We start from the raw sequence: 6,428 nt of genomic DNA on the forward strand, positions 1-6,428 counted from the left end.
TGGGACCGGAGCGGGGCGGGCGCGGAGAGGGATGACCCGGGCAGGGCAGGGCAGGGCAGGGCGAGGCGGGGCGGGTCCGGTCCCTTTCCCACCCCTCCAGGGTGCGGGCAGCGCTGTCCTGCCCGTTATCCTGCCCTGCCCGTTATCCTGCCCTGCCCGTTATCCTGCCCGTTATCCTGCCCTGACCGTTATCCTGCCCTGCCCGTTATCCTGACCGTTATCCTGCCCTGCCCGTTATCCTGCCCGTTATCCTGCCCTGACCGTTATCCTGCCCGTTATCCTGCCCTGACCGTTATCCTGCCCTGCCCGGTGTCCTGACCGTTATCCTGCCCTGCCCGTTATCCTGCCCTGCCCGTTATCCTGCCCGTTATCCTGCCCTGACCGTTATCCTGACCGTTATCCTGTCCTGCCCGTTATCGTGTTCTGCCCATTATCCTGCCCTGCCCGTTATCCTGCCCGTTATCGTGTCCTGCCCGTTATCCTGCCCTGCCCGGTGTCCTGCCCGTTATCCTGCGCTTCCTGATGTCCTGCTCATTATCCAGCCCTTCCCGGTGTCCTGCCCATTATCCTGTCCTACCCGGGTGTCCTGCCCGTTATCCTGCCCGTTATTCTGCACTTCCCGGGTGTCCTGCCCGTTATTCTGCCCTGCCCATTATCCTGCCCGTTATCCTGCCCTTCTCGGCTGTCCTGCCCGTTATCCTGTCCTGCCCTGTGTCCTGACCGTTATCATGCCCTTCCCGGTGTCCTGCCCGTTATCCTGCCCTTCTCGGCTGTCCTGCCCGTTATCCTGTCCTTCCCGGTGTCCTGCCCGTTATCCTGCCCATCCAGGGTGCAGGCAGGATGCCCTTCCCGTCTTTCTACCATCCAGGATGCAGGCAGGGCGTCCTCCCTGTCATCCGCTCCTCCAGGGCGCCCTGCGTGTTTCACACCCTCCAGTATCCAGGCACGGTGCCTTGCCCATCGTCTTACCCCGCAGGGTTCCCTGCCCATTATCCTGCCTCCTATGGTGCTGGAAGGATGCTCTGCCCATCCATCCCTGCTCTAACCCCGGGCTGCAGGCAGCTTCCAGGAGGCTGCGGAGCCTCTCCAGCTCTTTGGGATGAGATCGGATGTGAGGCTGATGCAGTGCCCATAGGACAGTCTGGTTTCCCCATCTCCTGCTCTCGGGGTGTCACCCAGGAAGCTGCCACGGGGCAGAGCCAGCCTTGCTTACTGGCACCAGGAGCACTCAGCTGGCTCACTGGGAGCGCTAGGATCCAGCACCGCCGTCCGAATGCCCACAGCAGCCCAGAAATCAGGCAAAACCAGGCAAATTCTGCCATGGGAGAGGGAAATCCAGAGCAGCCATCGCTCCGGGGGCCAGTCTGCACCAGCATCACACGGTGCTGCGGGACCTGAGAGGCCCCGTGGTGCGGGCACGCAAAAGCAACCCGAAAACCCCAACCCCGATCCAAGCTGGAAGTTCCCCTGCGGTTCCCCTCTTTGTCTCCACCGTGGGGAAAGAGCTTAATTAATGTCTGTGGAGAGCAGGGAAAGCTCGGTGTAATTGCTGGGTATTATCTGCGGAACGGAGGGTGATCAGCGGGGTGGGAGGGACGGGCACAACCCACCTCCTTTGTACAAAACGAGGCATATCCGAGGCGCTTTTGCTTCCCAGCCAACGAGCTGCCTGCCGGGAGAGCTGTTAACCCGCAGCAGGCAGCGAGGCAGCTGCCTGCTGGGGCTGTCAGGCAGCTTCACATGGGACCTGGCAGCATCCTCAGCACCTTCCGAGTCTCCTCCTCACTACAGGGCTGCAGATGGTACCCGGACTCCTCCGCTGCAGCATCCCAATGGTCACCGCATGCAACTTGCGTGTGTGTGGAAGTGCCACTGGGTTTCCGCATCTTCAAAGCACAGTTTGGTGTCTTGAGGAGGAGAGGGTGATGTTCGGAGCCTGATCACCCGTGGGGTCATGCAGGGGCTTGGAGAGCAGTTGAGGTGTAGAAACTCTGAAGTAGTGCAATATAAACGCAACCACAGCTGCTATTTTTCAGGCCACGCTGAGCAGAGGGAGCCAAGGAATGGACTTGAAAAGAACAGTAAATGTTGAACAGATGCTGAGGAGTGTTTTGTTTCACGTGCAGAGTTGTACCGGTGTGGAAGAGCTGTGCTGGGAAGGGGAGGAAGGAGAGAGGAAGAGGAGCAGGGGCAACAGTGCTGCCTTTCTCTATGTGCTGATGGAAAACCATCACATCTCCTCTTGCTTCGTGGCATCATCCTCGCAGATGCCATGGTGGGGACAGGACCACGTGTGCCAGGCTCCAGGGTCGCTGTTCCCACCATTCCTACCATTCCCACTGTGCAAGGCAGGCGAGGGCAGAGGAAAGGAGCACATAAATGCTGGAGAAGGTGCTTGGCAGCGGAGATGAAACAGTCCAAGCCACTGAGCATGCAGATTAAATGGACACAGACCCCAGGAAGAGGAGCGGTGGGGGAAGCAATTATACAGCCGGCATCGGATGGATCCTGGTGTGCAGAGCATCCTACCCAGCTTCCCACAGAGGCTGAGTCCTTGGTGTGGATTCTCTTACAGGACAGGCAGGGAAGAATTCGATCTTCTGGCTGCAGATCTCCCCTGGGTGATGGGACCAAAAGGCTGTGCCTCTCCTTGAGATCAGGACAGACTCAAGCGGCACTTATGCAGTGAGTAACTTTAGAACACACTAACCCAGCTGGCCCCAGCAGTGCCTTTCAGGCTGGTACCTTGGGTAGAATACAATGGATTCTGGGTTTGCAGAGCCTTTTTCACATGGGCCAGCACCAGCATCTCTGCATGCTCAGTGCACGGACTGGAAGGGATGAGGAGCCCAGAATTTAACCCATGTGTGCAGAGCCTCATGTACCAGCACAAAGACAGGCGAGGGGAAGCACACGATGTGATGCCAGAGTGTGGGACTTAGCACGTCCATGTCTCCCAGGGCTTTATCCTGGAATAAAGGATCACGGCCAGGTCCAGAGCCTGCAAAGCCCCTCATCATCCTGCATCCCTGTTATCCTCACGGTCAGGGATGGACAAAGCCCCTTGGACCATCTCCCTGCTCCCGCATCCCCAGGATGGGCTGAGCAGTGGCTGCTTTGGCTGAAGCAGAGCGAGCCCAGAACAAAGAGAGCATCGCCGCTGGTTTGCGGAGCCGCATCCGGGCCAGCCCCAGCCTCCTCCCCGGCACGCTGCCTCCACAGCCCGGGCCTCTGATTGGAAACCGGAGCCCGCGATGACTGCGAGCTGTGAATGATGCTGATGGCTTGGTTTATTATTTCTTCCTTTCCCCTCCCTGTGCTTGAATGCACTCAGCAAATATAAGCAAAAGGGAGGGGGAAAAAGAAAGGAAGAGCAAGAGAAAACCCGAGCAGATTTAATTTCAGATACGGCTCAAAGCAGAATGGTTGCAGTGCAAAGAGGGAAGGTTAACAGAAGGAATGCTCCTTCCTGCAGGGAGAAGTGGGGTACCAGCAGCCCTGAGGCTGTTCTCTATTATTTACAGGGGTGTGTATTGGCACTGGGGGGCATCTCCTGCAGGGAAGCAGTCCCAGGGCATTGGGTTGGGTCCCTGGGGACCCACAGCCCCACGGAGATGCCAGGGAATGGGACAGGATGGGGGGACCTCAGGCTTGGTGATGAAGCTGCAAAACCACCCCCACCCCCCCCCCCCCCCAGATCCTCCTTTCCTCTGACAGGAAGGGGCTCATTTTAGTTGGGGGCTTGAAGGTTTCTACTGGCTCCCCCCATTAACAGCCCATGCAAAGGCACAGCTTGGGAATGTGCCAAAACCAAGCCCAGAAAGAACTTTCCCTTCCTCAAAAGGCCCAAGTGAAACGCTGTGGATGATTCAAGATGTTTCTGGTTTCTTTGCAGCAGAGCTACTCATTCAGCCAGGCTGGGGAGCAGCTCTGATTGACCCAAATGATACCCATTTTGGAGCAAATGACTTGGTTCTGGGCTGAGCTTCAAGAAGTTGGGAGCTCCCAGCCTGCAAATGCCATCTCCCCCTTCGTCCATACCCTGTGTGCTGCCAAAGGGACCTGCTTTAACCAGTGTTGCAACTGTACCCACATCCACCCCTCTCCATCCTTCCCGGGAGCGTTTCTGGCTCCAGGGATGCAGGGCAGCGATCCATGAGCTGAGGATGAGGTCCTGGAAATGAAGGAAGTAATACAGGAGAAAAGAACTGAAATGAAGCAATTATCCCTGCTCCAATACTTTCTAATTAAGGGAACTGTCACCCTTATTAAGAGGCCATTAATTCATTGTCATAAGTCACCACCAGAGTGCAAGTACCAAGGATGTGCCTGGGCCATGGGAGTGGAGCAGCATCCTTCCTCCCTGTGCTGCTCCCTGAGGCCATGGGGCTGCTCCAGCTTTCTGGGAGCGATGCCCTGCTCCCTGCACCATAACCAGTGCTTTGGGAAGCTGTAAGCTCTGCTGTGGTGCTTACATGGGCAGGGATGAGCCCATCATCTCCCCCTGCATCCCTGTGCCTGTGCGCTCTGCCCTGTTCAATGCATGCGTGGTGCAAAGGATGCGGTGGTTTCTCAGCAGAGATCGGGTCTTGGATGCTCTGGGTGAACCAAACCCCCATGGAGTTGCCAAAGCATCCCCATTCCCATGGTTAAGGCCAGTGTTTTCCCCAGCATCAGTTCATGCTAACAGCCAGCTCCATCTCCGGCAGGCTCTCATTATGCATTCTGCATGGAGGGCTCCACATCAGCTTAATTAACAAGGTAAGAAAAACGGGACCTTTGAGGGAACCTTAATTACATTATCCATCTCACCCTGAGTGGCACCTGATCCATCCCAACACTGCTCTCAAGTTCATTAGCAATGAATCAAGATTGATTAGTGCTGGGCGTGCAGCGAGGGCATGCTGGGGCGGAAGCTTCTGCCAACATCGCTGCAGGACTCTGCATGTCCCCAAGCACTGCCTCATCCTGCAGCACCACGCAGCTGGAATAGGGACCAGGACTCTGGGATAAGGCGGCCGGAGCTTTGGCAGCACTGGGATGCAGCTGCTGGAGCATCCCAGGAGCAGCCGTTTTGCTGTATGCCAGCATCTCCCCCAGCATCTGCTGGGATGCTCTGATTGATATCAGCACTCATGTAGGGGGCAAGATGACCTTCGAAGGCCCCTTCCAACCCAAGCTATTCTATGATTCCCTGGAGCTTATGGGGCCCTACACATGGCACGTGCCACCGGTGACTGAGATTTCTCCTTTATTCTTGCTGTGGTACTTCGGGTGCCCGCAGGTGTTCAGTGCAAATAAAACTCATCCTGAGCAGCCTTAGAGCACCAAAACCGCAGCGATTTGGGGTGGTTTGTACCCTGATGGGAGGACAAGGTCCTAATTAGATCAAGTGTGTAATCTACTGGGACTGAGGCTTCAGATTCAAGCGGGTTCCAGCTCAGCACAGCCCATCCAGGCACTGCCATCCCTCTCTGCTCAGCAAATCATGTCCTTGAGCCCCACACGGCCGGGAAATCACAGGCAGTGCTCATAGCCCAGCATGAATTTCAATGTCAGGGGGAACAGGGATCGTTTCCTGCATCAGAGGCACAATCAGCAGCGCTTCAGAGCTGGAGGGATCTGTATCATCAAGCAGGGCTCAGTAATTACTTGGACAAATTAGACATGCGTTTTTTATGCTGGCATTTTAGTTTCTTGCTTGAAAACCTTGCTAGGCTCTGCAAACAGCCTTCACCCTGCAAAGGCATCGCTGGGTTTTCGCTTTATAAGACCAGAAGATGCTGAACATTCTTTCTGACGCCAGCAAAGCATCATCCCGCAAAACACTGCCACAAGCAAAGCTGATCAGAGACAACATCGGATGCTCTTTGATAGCTGCCATCGCCTGCCCTGGTGCTGCTGCCTGCATCCTCTTGCCTGCTGCACGGGGTTCACTTCTGCGGGTTGGTGTTTTGTGTTTCACTGTTGTCTGGTTTTAATACTGCATGAATCTGTGCCTGATTCATCTGCCTTTCATTGTCTGGGGCTGTTTGTCTGGGGGCAGTGCCTGGGATTCCACTGCCAGGTAAGTGCTAGATAAATAGAAGGCGTTTTTCTTGCTCGGGAAGAGCTGAGGAGTGATCGAGCTGTCCCTTGGTCCAGAGAGGAGCCTGAGCACCCATCTCCCTCCAGCACCCACCAGCCAAGGTGCTTGCCAAGGAGCCCAAGGGGAGGATGGTGCTTCCTCAGTGCCAGTGTGCAGATGGATTTTGCTGCATGCCCAGAGCCACCGAAGCAAAGCCATGCTCTGGGTGCTGTGGGACAAGCCAAGGCTATGAGATGGCACCAGACACTGGTCCAGGGCCAGCCTGGAAGGATGCTCTGCTTTCACCATCAACATCCTCGCAGGGATGAAGATGCAGCTGGTGAAGACCCTGCTAGGGCAG

This window comes from Pezoporus flaviventris, unplaced genomic scaffold, assembly GCF_033815535.1.
Source record: "Pezoporus flaviventris isolate CSIRO_AGI_PZ_B2104156 unplaced genomic scaffold, CSIRO_AGI_Pfla_v1 ptg000213l, whole genome shotgun sequence".
NCBI lineage: Eukaryota > Metazoa > Chordata > Aves > Psittaciformes > Psittacidae > Pezoporus > Pezoporus flaviventris.